Source organism: Prionailurus viverrinus, chromosome B2 (assembly GCF_022837055.1).
Source record: "Prionailurus viverrinus isolate Anna chromosome B2, UM_Priviv_1.0, whole genome shotgun sequence".
In the NCBI taxonomy this organism is placed as follows: Eukaryota; Metazoa; Chordata; class Mammalia; order Carnivora; family Felidae; genus Prionailurus; species Prionailurus viverrinus.
Genome location: NC_062565.1, coordinates 80,117,488 through 80,132,058, shown reverse-complemented (window position 1 = coordinate 80,132,058; position 14,571 = coordinate 80,117,488). Strand labels below are relative to the sequence as shown.

At 39.5% G+C, this 14,571-nt stretch overlaps 1 long non-coding RNA gene across 1 annotated transcript; it reads right to left on the bottom strand.

Moving 5' to 3' along the window:
• Positions 1 to 1,225: 1,225 nt before the first annotated feature.
• On the bottom strand, positions 1,226 to 14,427 carry LOC125166760 (uncharacterized). The gene is made up of 3 exons (XR_007152527.1): positions 14,076 to 14,427; positions 2,442 to 2,607; positions 1,226 to 1,402 (listed from the first exon to the last, which is right to left on the bottom strand). It is a non-coding gene; the product is annotated as an uncharacterized LOC125166760 (long non-coding RNA).
• Between the last annotated feature and the right edge of the window lie 144 nt (positions 14,428 to 14,571).

Genomic DNA, 14,571 nt, shown 5'->3' with positions numbered 1-14,571 from the left:
ACAACCCTGGGATCATGACCCGAGCCAAAATCAAGATCAAATGTTCAATCAACTGAGCTGCCCAGGAGCCCCTTATTTAAATATTTTTTAAAAATTAAGTCTGCAATAAATATAATAAAATATACACATAAAATATGCATTTTTAGCTCATAGATTGAACATTGAAGGTGAAGTTAAAGAAAAAAAACTAAGCAAAATAAGTAAATAAATAAGTAGAAAGACCAAAGTTGCCAACTCATGACCAGTCTATTTGTCTGCTTTCAATTAATGGTTAAGTTTTATGCAAGATCATGTTAAACCACAGTTTCTACATTGCACAATAGGATCATCTATCGTACTGCTAATCTAAGAGAATCTGATCTTCAAATACCCAAGGCTGTGAAATAAACAAACTCCACACACTTTAACCTAGATTCTAGTTTCAAACTCGAAAATTCTAGGAAGTGTTTCCCGTGTCCTTTTTTGACTTTTGAGTACTAATATTTCCATTAGTTTTATTGTATATTTTTAAATCAATATAGAAGCTGAGCAAGTGTTTGTTAGTTAACTTTGGTTGACTTGGTATCTGAAACAGCAATAATTAGTAAAGACTTCAGTGGTATTGAGACTCATATATGCAAGGAAATTACATCACTCTACAGATAACCGGCTTAACCAATCCATAATAGTGACAGGACAGCAAGCTTTAAAGTGGAAATGCCTTAAAAACTGACCGAAACATCTTTTTGAAAAGTGTTAATTGGTCTATAAGGTAAAAATATTGTGGCAGTGGATTCCACTTTTACCCTCTGCTACTCATACCAGAGAAGTTGGCCACCATCCCTTGACATATTGCCACATATTTTTTTATGACAAAATATAGAACTGATCACAAGAGGGACACCTGGGTGGCTTAGTTGGCTGAGTATCTGACTCTTGATTTCAGCTCAGGTTATGGCCTCATGGTTCATGAGATCGAGTCCTGCATCGGGTTCTGTGCTGATATTGCAGAACCTGCTTGGGATTCTTTCTCTCCCTCTCTGTCTTCCCTTCCCCCACTCACATACACTCGCACATGCTCTCTCTCTCTTTCTCTCAAAATAAATAAGTAGACATTAAAAAAATTGATCAAAAGAGAAATAAATCTATTCTGAGGGAATTTTTAAGATTAATAAGTATATAAAACATGGAAATTTTCTGGGTATAAAAGTATATTAATATACATGGTTAGAAATAAGTGATTAAAGCATAATATAGATATATGTCTTAAAAATACTTTGTGTATTAATATGTTAGAATTAAATTGCACTGAATTAGCAGAATTAGATGAACATGACTCATTTGGTAAGGATGAGTCTTGGTCAGCAAGATTCTTGGAAACACAGGTCTAACAAGAAGAATGAGACTTCACAGTTCAAAATTCCTGTGACAAGAAAGAGGAAGAAACAGAAGTGAAATTTGGGAAGAATTTATTCAAAAACCAGTGATTAAGATCAAAGAGAAGGGTTGGATTTGTGAATAAAAGGGTGTTCCTGAATCTCAAGAACATTTGGAACATAGTGGCTGTTTTTTTCCTACCGCTATTGTTACAACAGCATAAATAAACTAAATGTTCCTGGATAAATATTATTCCACATGTTCTACCCAGGGGCAGATGAACCATGAAGCTCAATGGAGCTTAATCTTCAAGGGCCGAAAAGGGCTTAGAAATGGTTTCACATGGTCATATGTTGGAGTAAATTTGAAGAAGATATTTCAATCACAATCACCTAAGACTTAAGATCTCTTTCTGTTCTGACTTTCCTTCTGAAAGACTTTCCCTTGGTCATGTCACATGGGAATGGCCATAAACATTTTGGGATCCATGTAATGGGAAATTGAACTGGGTGTACGTTTGGTTTCAGTTACTGGACTATAATTATGTGTATTGTAGTCACCTCTGTGTAGAGGAAAGTACTGCTGGTTGTCCAAGTATAGAAATGGCTTCCAATAATATTCCTACTGTCTGCTATATCAACTCACCAGGCATCCTGTTACACTGGAGGTGCAGAACCAAAGGTCATATTGCAATGTGACCTTATCCTCCAATGGATGGCACCATAAGTATGTGGTAGAGGAGAAGAAACAAGGTTTGAAATAAATGGAGGTAAAAGCCAGTTATTGGAAATTCTTCCAAACACTAGATATGTAAAATTGTTAGGAAGGCAAGAATATATTTTCATCTTCCTAGTCAAACAGGAAGTACTATCCTTTCGTGATATACTCAACAATGCAATGTATACAATTATAAATGTATCATAGTTTCTCCCCCCTCTTTTGAAGGAGATTGTACATAATAGAATTTATCAGAATTATTGTTTGCAGCGTACAAACTTAGGAGGACTATACACAATGAGTATATCTGTCTATGAAGTCATACATTATACAGGCATTGCAAAGTACTAGATTTTGTCTCAGCATACCTGATGCAGCTGCTCTTGACAAAGGCTGATGACACGTCAGTCATTGGAAGAAGATTTAAATGATTCTTGATTTAATGCAAATTACTGGCACCAATAAGGATAACATAAAGCTCATTATATTCATCTGAGATAGGATATGGCAGACAAATTGATTGATGAATGCGGCCTATTAAAAAAAAAAAGGTTGATCACTGCCCAAGAAAACTTGAAATGTCTTGAAATTTGACAGCTCATATGAGGCTTTACTATATTTGACAATAATTCTAAAAATATGCATGACATCAGAGTCATTACTAGTCATGAAATATGAAGCTAAAAAAAACTTTTTCCAGGGGTGCCTGGGCAGCTCAGTCAGTTAAGCATCAGACTTTGGGTTAGGTCAGATCTTGCGGTTGTGAGGTTGAGCCCCATGTCAGGCTCTGTGCTGACAGCTCAGAGCCTGGAGCTTGCTTTGGATTCTGTGTTTCCCTCTCTCTCTGCCCCTCCTGCATTCACACTCTGTCTCTCTCTCGGTCTCTCTGTCTCTGTCTCTGTCTCTCTCTCAAAAATAAACATTAAAAAAAAAACTTTTCCAGATTATCAATAGTAAAAAACAAATTTCAACCAATCATGCTAAACTAAATTTATGCTCCTTATAGAAAATATTACAAACCATTGTCATATGAAGAAGAGATCAGGGGCGCCTGGGTGATTCAGTCAGTAGAGCATGTGACTATTGATCTTGGGGTTGTGAGTTCAAGCCCCACGTTGGGCATACAGATAACTTAAAAAGTGTGTGTGTGTGAGAGAGAGAGAGGGATCAAAGTTGTCTATGGAGTAAAGTAAGAAAGGAGAAATAGTACCATAGAGAGGTTCCAGGCACCTGTAATATTTTTCTTCTGGATTTTCTGGTATTTACAATATTTATTAACTTTAAAACATTTGAAGTTTTATTAAGTAATATCTATGCTCAACATGGGGATCAAACTCACTACCCTGAGATCAAGAGTCCCATACTCTTAACAACTGAGTCAGCCAGGCACCCCAACTTTAAAAAATTTTAAATGACTATTTCCTCTTCTTTACTTCTGTACCTGTAGTAATAGCTATTGCTCTCCTGCCCTGATTCCCTTAAGCAAGACAGTGCACCCATCCTAGCTGCTGCAGTGTTAACTACTAAGGATTTACATCTGTACCCTGCTGTAGCAAACTGATCGTCCACAGCTTAGGGGAGCCACCCTCCCTAGAGATGCTGGGGATCTTGAACTACTTGCATGACTGACTGATGCTCGGGCATAAAAGCCCCTGCCTTATAGCAGGGCAATACACACTCTAGAGCTCCCCAGCAGATCAGGCCAAGGCTAGATATCTTCTGAAACCACACCTTTGCTTAGCTTCTATGGCCTTATCCTGCATCCCTCACTCCCCAACAATTTCCTGAGAGCCAGCCCTTGATAAATCGCTTGCTCAAGAATCCCAATATCAGGCTTTGCTTCTAGGGAACCCCGCCTAAAAGAGTATCTAATTGTGTCTGCTTTCAGACCGAGCCCACCCTTTGGAGAGATAATGAGGTACCTGCCATTTTGAAGTGACAAGATTAGTTATAAGCCCATATAAGGAGCAGCTAGATCTCCAGATGCCAGCTCTAACATTGCATAGCCAGGCACCTAGGTGGGTGGGTGTTGGGTGCCTTTCCCATCCCAACAGAAGAAGACAGGTATTCTCACTGTAAAAGTTAAAACAGAGCTCTAGCCTCAGGGATATTTCAGGGAAGCAAGACAAATGGTAAAAAAGGAAGGTTAAGTTAAATTCCATGTATTGAGTTGTGAGAACCTTAGTGTCCTGTCCCTACTCAGCTCCTAGAATAATAGCCAGGCTTGCACCTTCTACAGGAGGATAAAAGGGGTCTCTCTCTCCTGAAAAATAGAACAACAACAAATAAACAAATAAACAAAAACTTAGCCCAGGAGGAAAAAAACCTGCAGTTGCCGATATTTGGGCATCTACAAAATAAGACCTAAGTATTAGTATAGTGAAGCCACCAATTAACACACCCTGGCCAAGCTTCCAATCCATTTTTTGGTGTTTTTCTCTTAAATAAGAACAGAGAGCCGAGAATCACTAGACTTTTGAAGAATGTTTCTACCAGCTCGACCCTGTTGCCGGTCTAAGGGCCTGTGACTATGAATCCTAAAGATACCGCTAACTGACCGCTGTTCTAGTTCTGAAACTCTCAGTTCAAAGGCATATGTTGGCTTGAGAGGCTGCAGGTGATTAAAAATAAATAAATAAATAAATAAATAAATAAATAAATAAATAAATAAACAAATAAATAAATAAATAAATAAAAAGACTGTGTTCATGCCCAGTGTTTTGCATTGGACAATGCTCTCTCTTGATGTTTATCATCCACTCTGAGATTGACAGGGTGTGCGACTAGCTCTAATGAGGCTGTCTCTGACACATACAGGATTGGCTTAAGTGCAGAACTTCTCCAGGCTCTCAGCTCCTAAAATTACCCAATGCAACTGCTCACCATTTTTCTACTGAAAACAAATTACTAGCTTGCTGCCAGACACTTACTGAGACTGCACCACTATTGAAAGACACCTATGACCAAAGATTCCAATACTTTTCTGGATGATACAGAAAAACAATGGAATAAGCAAGGAGCAGCTCAATCTCATTGATTTAATGTGACTGATATATTCAGGAACGTGAGAAGGCACAGCACGGGAGAGGTTTAGAGAATTCATGGACCAGAGGCATGCACCGTCTGGAGATTACATTGTCATTGCATGCTCTCTCTCTGACAAGGACTGACGTTCAGAGAGATGTCACTAAGTTTCATTTTGATGGCAATGTCCACATTAACTACAACCTTAGTGATGGAAGGCAAGAGAGTCTATTATATGTAGTATGGCTGGATGCACATTCCAATGTCTTTGCTTAGATTCCCCTGAAGCAGAGCCAGGGACCCATAAGTGCAGGTGACTTATTTGGAAGATAATTCCAGAAAACAGGGGAGTGATACAGGCAAAAAGGAAAAGCCAATAAAATGTGTGTTATTGAATCACTAGACACAGCTAGGAATCAATCTTGTCTGGGACCCTGTGAAAAACCCCAGAATCCACTTGCAATTATACACTATTGTACACTACTGATAAACGGCATATATAGTTAAGTAAAACACAATATTGATACAATGCGTAGAGCAAAAGAAAGTAAAAATAACTTTATAAAACTGTATAAAAATATTTATAAAACAGTGTTCTGAGAACTAAAGTTCTATTGGATGTCATTTTGAGCACAAGTATAGTCCTTTAAGTAGCAGTTTTTAAAATTTATTTTTATTTATTCTATTTTAGAGAGAGAAATACAGAGAGTCTGAGCAGAGGAGAAGGAGAGAGAGAGAGAGAGAGAGAGAGAGAGAGAGAGAAAATCCCAAGCAGGCTCCATGCTCAGCACAGAGCCCAATGTGGGGCTTGATCCCATGACCCTGGGATCATGACCTAAGCCAAAATCCAATCTGATGCTCAACCCAGTGAGCCATCCAGGCACCTCCTTGAAGTAGCATTTAAAATGCTGCTGGGGGTGTCTGGGTGACTCAGTTGGTTGAGCAGCCGGTTCTTGATTTCAGCTCAGATCATGATCCCAGGATTGTGGGATCAAGCCCCGGGTCAGGCTCTGCACTGGGTGTGAAGACTGCTTGGGATTTTCTCTCTCTCTCTCTCCCCTGCTCTCTCTCTCTCTAAAATAATACATACATACCTACATACATATCTACATAGAATGCTGATGAATGACGGGACACCTGGGTGATTCAGGTCAAAATCCCGGGTCATGGGATCAGGTTCTGTATAGGCACCTCTATCCCCACCCCCCTCACCCCACGCTGAGCATGGAGGCTGCTTAAGATTCTCTCTCTCTCTCTCTCTCTCTCTCTCTCTCTCTCCCTCTCTCCCTCTTCCCCTCTCCCATCTCATTCATGCTCATTCTGTCTCTCAAATAGATAAAATCAGATCAAATAAATAAAATACCGATGAATGAGATTAAAATTCTTTTTGAAGAGACATCATTTTGAAAGTCTCTAGTTTCATGATGTTGGCTCCCATAGTTGGTTCATCTGAAATTTGGATTCACTTCAAAAGAGCTTCTGTTTTTAGGATTCAGAGGTGCAGGAGAAACTCCAGCCCAAGAAGAGGGCTCTCTATAAGTGCTTCCCAGGAAATGGGAAGAAAAAGGAGGTTTCCACAGGAACTATGTCCTTGGATCGGGGGTAGTAATGAACCTCATATCGGAGCACAGCTGGGTGAATGTGGCCTGGCAGCACAGGAGGCCTGAGCAGAGGGAAAAATCAGCCCTGCTTTCAGACCAAGCCCACCCTTTGGAGGGATAATGAGGGATCTGTTGCAAAGCTTATTGAGATATGGTGACTGCTAGCTCAGGGACCAGATCATTCTTATAACTTCAGCCATCATTTCTTCTGGCCTTGAGTGTCTAGATCTTTCTTCATTAAGTTCTTTTATCAGGGGAATTAGTTCCTCCTTCAGGTTAAAGTTTGTTCTCTTCAGCTTTCCATAGGTGTCCACCTGGCTCTGAATTTTTGATGACTCCTTCTTTAGGCTAGTGTCTCCAAAGATGACTCAACCCCAACATTCCCCTTTTGAACAGAGCCAAGCTCATCAAGGGGTTGACACTACCTTGAATTACTTCAGCTGGTGTTTGTGAAATTTTCAGCCAGTGTTTGTGAAAGCTGCATTCTCCATTTCACATAAAGTCAGTTTCTAGACAACTGGAGAAGTCTAAACAAATATGAGACCCACCAAAAAGCCAATGACAGATGCACACACCACTGACTCCAGCTGGAGACCACAGAGGGTAAGGTCCAGATTCCCGTTATCCAGCCCCAGTTCCACAACCACCTCTTGTGGTTTCCCTACAACACCTGAAGCCAAGTTCTGCAGTGGCTTGAAGCCCTTCCATGGCACTGAAGCTAGAACAGAGTTCTGCTTACATGTCGATAGAAACAAAAGTGGTGATCAACTTTGGGGAGGAGGGTTACTGGAAGGCAGAATAAGGGAAATTTCTGGGGGTGATGAAACTGTTCTATATTTAGAGTGTTGGTTACACAGGGTGTATATATTTTTTAATTGAGATATAACTGACATACAACATTGTATTAGTTTTAGGTGTATAACATAATGATTTGATATGTGTATCTATGATGAAATGATCACCACAATAAGTACAGTTAATATCCATCACCACACGTAGTTACAAATTTTTGTTTTCTTGTTATGGGAACTTTTAAGATCTACTCTCTTAGCAACCTTCAATATATAATACAGTATTGTTAATTATAGTCACCACACAGTACATTTTCTTATAACTGGAGGTTTGTACTGTTTGACCCTCTTCACCCATTTTGCCTAATCACCATCCCCTGCCTCTGGAAACCACCGGTCTGTTCTCTGTATCTATGAACTCGATTTCTTTTTTAGATTCCACATATAAGTGGAATCAGCATTTGTCTTTTTCTGATTTAAGAAATATTGTTTTCAAGAGAAAATACATTACATGCAAGAGACTTTTACCTGATCTGCTTGCACCAGGCTCTGTTTCACTACTCCCTGCAATTCATCCTATGCATCTCTGCCAGAATTATCCTTATAAAACACAGATCTGATTTTCTTAATCCCCTGTTTAAAAACTTTTGATGGAGTCCCATTACCAAAAGAATTAAGACAAAGCTACACACACACACACACACACACACACACACACACACACACAGAACCTCTCAAAATTCGGCTCCTAATCTCCATTCCAACTTCTTTAGCATTCTTCCTCCTGCCCCGCCCCCTCTGTTGAGCACACCACACTACCCCCACCACCAGGTAGTTCACTGTCTCTGAAATGTCCTGTTTTTTCTGCTCCTCAGTGACTTTATACTCACCCTTCAATAAATAGCTCAAACATCAATTTTCTCTACCATAACTTGCAGCCTCCCTTCTCCACAGAGAGCTAATGTTTCCATCTTGTTCTACATAGTACCCTGAAATCTTTGTGTACCACTAATGAAACTGTATTATAATGCTTTGTTTACATGTGCATCTCTCTCTAGCTAGAATGTCTCCTCAAATGCAGGACAACTTACCATTGGTGGTACTACCACAGATGGTTTTATGTGTTACACTGACGCAGCTTTAAATATTGACTTGCATAGGGTGAGAATTGGTCCCCTTTTAATACTCTACATTAGGGGAGAGTTTTAGTTTGGTACTAGTGTGGCTTTAACATCTCTCTATTGAATGATTAATTCCCTTTTTAAGGGAGAGCGGGCCTCGGTCTTGGAACCTTTGTAGATAAAAGTAATTTGGGGCGCCTGGGTGGCTCAGTCGGTTAAGCGGCCGACTTCGGCTCAGGTCATGATCTCGCGGTCCGTGAGTTCGAGCCCCGCGTTGGGCTCTGTGCTGACAGCTCAGAGCCTGGAGCCTGTTTCAGATTCTGTGTCTCCCTCTCTCTGACCCTCCCCTGTTCATGCTCTCTCTCTCTCTGTCTCAAAAATAAATAAATGTTAAAAAAAATTTTTTTAAAAAAAGGTAATTGGCTAGAATTTACTTTTTTTTTTTTTAAATGATATTTTGTAGGGTGCCTGGTCACTCAGTCAATTAAGCATCCCATTTCGGCTCAGGTCATGATCTCCTGTGAACTGACCTGTGTCGGGCTCTGTGTTGACAGCCCAGAGCCGGGAGCCTACTTCAGATTCTGGGTCTCCCTCTCTCTCTGCCCCTCCCCCACTTACTCTCTGTCTCTCTCTCAAAAATAAATAAACATTAAAAAATTTTTTAATGATATTTTGTAATGACTACCCTCTGTGAAACTTTTAAAATTAATATTGGTGATAGAGTGTTCTTTTAAAATAAAAGTAAGCCAATTTAAAGAAAAAATAGTAAGCCTATTACGGTAAAGAAGTGCATCATGGCAAAAATCTCATAGGATATACAAAAATGACTTAAGTTTGGGGAATACTGGGCCAAGACTTTCAGAATTCGGAAGCGTAACTTCATCCCCAGTTCCTGGTAACTATCTTTAAAATACAGAAGACCATCACTAAACATTAACCACTACCTCTAACATTTTCAAGATCCAAGTGCCATTTTAGGGAATATGTTGGGTAAAGTGACAGACCTTCGGTAAGTTAACTTTTTCTGAAAAAAGTTAGCATTGTTATCATATAAATGACCTTTTAAATTATTTCCTAAAGCTGCTGTGGAAGAAATCAACTTCAAAAGAGGATATGATCATAAATTTTTCAACTAGATTGTGTGGAATAATGTCTTATAAACCAAAGTTCAGGAGCAATAGAAGAAAGTTTACAATGCATTCTATGCAAATCACCACATTACTCTTTACCTTTGACGTCATGGTACATTTTAAGAAAGGGTAGACCAGAGCAGCTCTAACTAGAGGAGAGCTAGCACCATCTGTTGGGGAGTGAGTTGCCAGCACAAGAGAGATTCACTATCAGGTGGCTTCATTAATCCTCAATTTGTTTCTTCAAAATACTTTTCATCACACAGATTCCAAGACATTCACACATACCCAAGTACAAGTTAATTTTCAATCAGTTCTTGTGCTCCAAGTTGACAGTTAAAAACAAAATTAGTTCAGGAGCACCTGAATGGCTCAGTCAGTTGAGCATCCAACTCTTGATTCTGGCTCAGGTCATGATCCCAGAGTCATGGGATCAAACCCTATGTCAGGGTCCCCAGACTCCCTGCTGAGCGTGGAGCCTAATTACGATTCTCTCTTTCCCTCTGCCCCTCTCCCTTGCTCATGCTCATTCTCTCTCTCAAATTAGAGAGAGACAAAGAGTAATGCTGCAACAAATGCCCTTTTTAAAAAAAAAATAGTTCATTAATCTGATTAAGATACACTAGTCTTTCATGATTTGACTCCTTAGTTACAGACCTGATAATTAACCTGTTTTGATCCATTTAAGAAGCAGAAGAAAAATTAGTTATATTATATAGCCACATACACTACAGGATTGCTTCAAAATAAAAGATGTTGCTTGGTCTCATAAACCAGTCTTGGCATCTTTCGGTCATTGATGATAATTAGAAATTTGAATTTCAAACTTTACTAGTAATCCAGAAACAGTGTCATATACTTTCAAACTTATCCATAAAATCTGCCATTGAAATTGAGAGGGTTGTGTTCCTCCTGTCTACCATTTGGAATAGATGCTCCAAAGTCACAAAAAGAGGAGAGATAGCCAGGGCAGATAGTGGGCAGATAGCCCACTGCCTTAGAGGGCAGGTAGGTGGAGAATGACAGCAAGTCCTAAGTGCTCAGATTCTAAATGACAAGTTAGCTATCAGCAATCTCCTCCAGAGACAGGGCTCAAGAGTAAACATCAGAAATAAGTTCTTTGTGCTTCTATTTTAAACATAACTTATAGATTACTGATTTTGAAGACTTGCTCAGCAAGACAAATTTTAACAAGTTAAAAAAAGATTCTTAATTTTTCTTACTATTTTCTTTATGGAAGTGTGATTTCAGTGAAAAGTTTAAAATCTGTTTACTTTTGAAAAGTGAGATAAAGAAATTGTTTGTATCTAAACTGGAAATAACTTTATCGACTTTCCTAAAATATTTTCCAGTTGAAGTCTGTCTCTTATGGGGAAAAATCATAGATCATAACTTTTATTTATTTTACTTATTTTTAGTGCTCACTTCGACAGCACACATACTATTTATTTTTATTGAGATATAATTGACATATTGTACGAGTTTAAGGTGCACAACAGTGTTGATTCTACACCTTTGTATACTGCAAGATGATTACTACTGTATCATTCACTAACACCTCCATGCTGTCACATAATTATTATTTTTTTGTGGTGAGGATAGACTGACATTTTTAAAATGTATTAAATGGAGGGCCACCTGGGTGGCTCAGTCAGTTAAGCATCAACTTTGGCTCAGGTCATGATCTCGCGGTTCATGAACTTGGTTCGTGAGTTTGAGCCCCACATGGGGCTTGCTGCTGTCAGCGCAGAGCCCCCTTAGGATCCTCTGTCCCCTTCTCTCTGCCACTCCCTGGCTTGTACTGTGTCAAAAATAAATAAACAAAAAAACCCCACAATAAAATGTATTAAATGGAAAGCAGTAGTTACTGCAAAAAAAACCCAGTATATTAAACTCTGCTATGAAAGAGGGACAATAGTTATTAAACAATGGTCAGCTTTTGCCAGTGGTATACTCCTTGGGAATTCTCTGGCAATTTAGAGAGAACATTAACTCTCCCAAGCCTGTAGGATACCATTGGTAAAGAAAGCAATGATTGATTTACTGAATGGCACCTAGCTAAATTCTAGGACTTAGGGTAAATATGTAAATGTTTGTGAGTCTAGTGACAGGCAGGGTATTTAGTCTTGACTTAAGCCTTCTCCCCACTGCTTTAAGAAGGCAAAGTACAGTTTCAACAGTTACTCATTGCAGCTGGTTTGAGGACCTGGTCAAGACACTGGCTAAGCCTACTGTTGTATAACCTTCTTTCATTGTCCGTTCTTGACCATGTCCCTCGTTGGGCCTTCCAACTAGAAAACAGCTTACTGACACTTCTTTACATTTCATATTCAGAAACAGGAAGTGCATACCTTTTTATGTACATAATTATGGCTCCACAACTAAATTAATTTATTAAATAGTGTACACATTTAAGGTGTGCGACATGATGATTTGAGATATATACACAGTGAAATAAATACTACAGTCAAGCTATTTAACACATCCATCTCCTTACAGTTACCATTTCCACAATTTACTTTAAATCAATTCCAGCTACTTTCAAAGTTCAAGTTTCTAACTGAAACTTTTATAGTTTAAAATCCTTTCTTCAGATACTTCTAGCAATAGGAACAACAACAACAACAAAAACCCACTCCTCGTGCACTGTAAGACTTTTCACATACTCCTACAAAAGCTTTTTTTCAAACTGCAAAGAGCTTTCTAGGGCTTTTCCAATTTTATTTTATTTTTATTATTTTTTTAAAAAATGTTTATTTTTGAGAGAAAGAGAGAAAGAGTGTGAGCAGAGGGGTTTGCAGAGAGAGAGAGGGAGACACACAATCTGAAGGAGGCTCTAGGCTCTGAGCTGTTAGCACTGAGCCTGACACTGGGCTCAAACAAACTGTGAACCACGAGATCATAGTCCGAGCGGAAGTCGGATGCTTAACTGACTGGGCCATCCGGGTGCCCCAGGCATTTCCAATTTTAAAAACGATTTTAAAAATAATAATCTGACAGTATCAAAGGTAAGAACAAGAAAGTAAAATTCAGAGTATAATGCCTCCACTCAGAAAAAAATCCTATTTACATCTGGGCACATAAATACATATATTTTTAACTAAGTAAATTCACAGTTTACATGGAGTTTTTACCCTACTTAATATGTCAGGCAATAGGTTTATTAATGACTCATTTCGCACAAAATCAAGTCTCTTTTCCCCACAAGGTCAGTGTAATGGGTTGAATGGTGGCCCCAGAAAAGGTATGTCCAAGCCCTAATTCCCATATATGACCTCATTTGTAAAAACAGGTCTTTGTAGCTACAATTAAGGATCGTGACATGAGATAAACCTGGATTATCTGGGTGGGCACCAAATCCAATGACAAGTTTTCTTATAAGACAGAAGAGGAGAAGGTCATGTGAAGATGGAGGCAGAGACTGGAAATATGCAGCCTCAAGCCAAGGAATGCCTGCAGGCACCGGAGACTGACTAGAAGAAGCAAGGAAGGATTCTCCCCTAGAACCTTTAGAGAAAGTGTGTCCTATTAACACCATGATTTTACACCTCTGACCTCCAGAACTGTGAGAGAATAAATTTCTCTTTTTTAAAGATTTTATTTTTAAGTAAATCTCTACACCCAATGTGGGACTGAACTCACAATCCTGAGATCAAGAGTTGCATGCTCCACCGACTGAGCCAGCCAGATGCCCCATAAATTTCTCGTTTTAAACAACTGAATCAGAGGTAACTTGTTATGTATGACAGCCCTAGCAAACCAATATAGTCAGCATTCCAAACTTCCCTACTATAAACCAGGTCTGCTCCCCAGCCTCACTTTCCTGTTCTTCAGCTTTTGGCTTGTTTGCCTCCTATCATTCCTATATTGCCTCAAAGTCACTGCATATGCTGTTTTCAGTGCATGGATTGCTCTTCTTCAGTCTTGAAATACCTGCCCAAAACTTCGGGTAAAAATTCAGTAACACTCTAGTCCTGTTTGCCAACCACTATAAGATCCCCTCTCCTTCAGCATAGAGCTCTTACCACAGCCCTTGTCATCGTCTATGTCTTTATTAGTTTTTAGATTCTCCCTCCCTACCAAATTGTAAGCTCTATGAGACTAGGAACGTTGACCACACCTCCTCATCCTTTTTATATTCCGTGTAGTCCTGTGCCTACTGTGCCAAAGTAATTCTTTTTTAAATGAATGGCCACTGTTCCAGAAGCGGTTCTAGACCTTGGGAAACTCTCACAGCCTTTGAGTCTGAGCTGTGTAGGGTCACCCTATTATTTATCCTCCAAAATCTACCACTTCTGAGAATAAAAAGGAGTGCTATCAATAATTATAAGTTACCTGGGGGTGCCCGGATAGCTCAGTGGGAAGAGTGCATGACTCTTGATCTCGGGGTCTTGAGTTCGAGCCCCATGCTGGGTGTAGAGATTACTAAATAAACAGAAACGTATAAAAATAATAATTAACAAGTTACCTTGTTACAGTGCTGGGTAATACGCTGTGCCAATGATAAGAGTAAACCTGAAAGCACAAGTGTAACTAGAAAGGACTGGGCTACATTTTGGACCGAGGGAAGGAGGATACTTTAAATTTGCTTAATCACCAGGGCGCCTGAGTGGCTCAGTCGTTGGGGAACCAACTTCACTCAGGTCATGATCTCACAGATCTTGAGTTCAAGCCCCTTATTGGGCTCTGTGCAGACAGCTTAGAGCGTGGAGCCTGCTTCGGATTCTGTCTCCCCCCCCCCCCCTCTCTCTGCACACCTCTCCCCCCCCCCCCCCCACGTTCTGCCTCTCTCCTTCCAGAGAAAATAAAAATTAAAAAAAAAAATTAATTT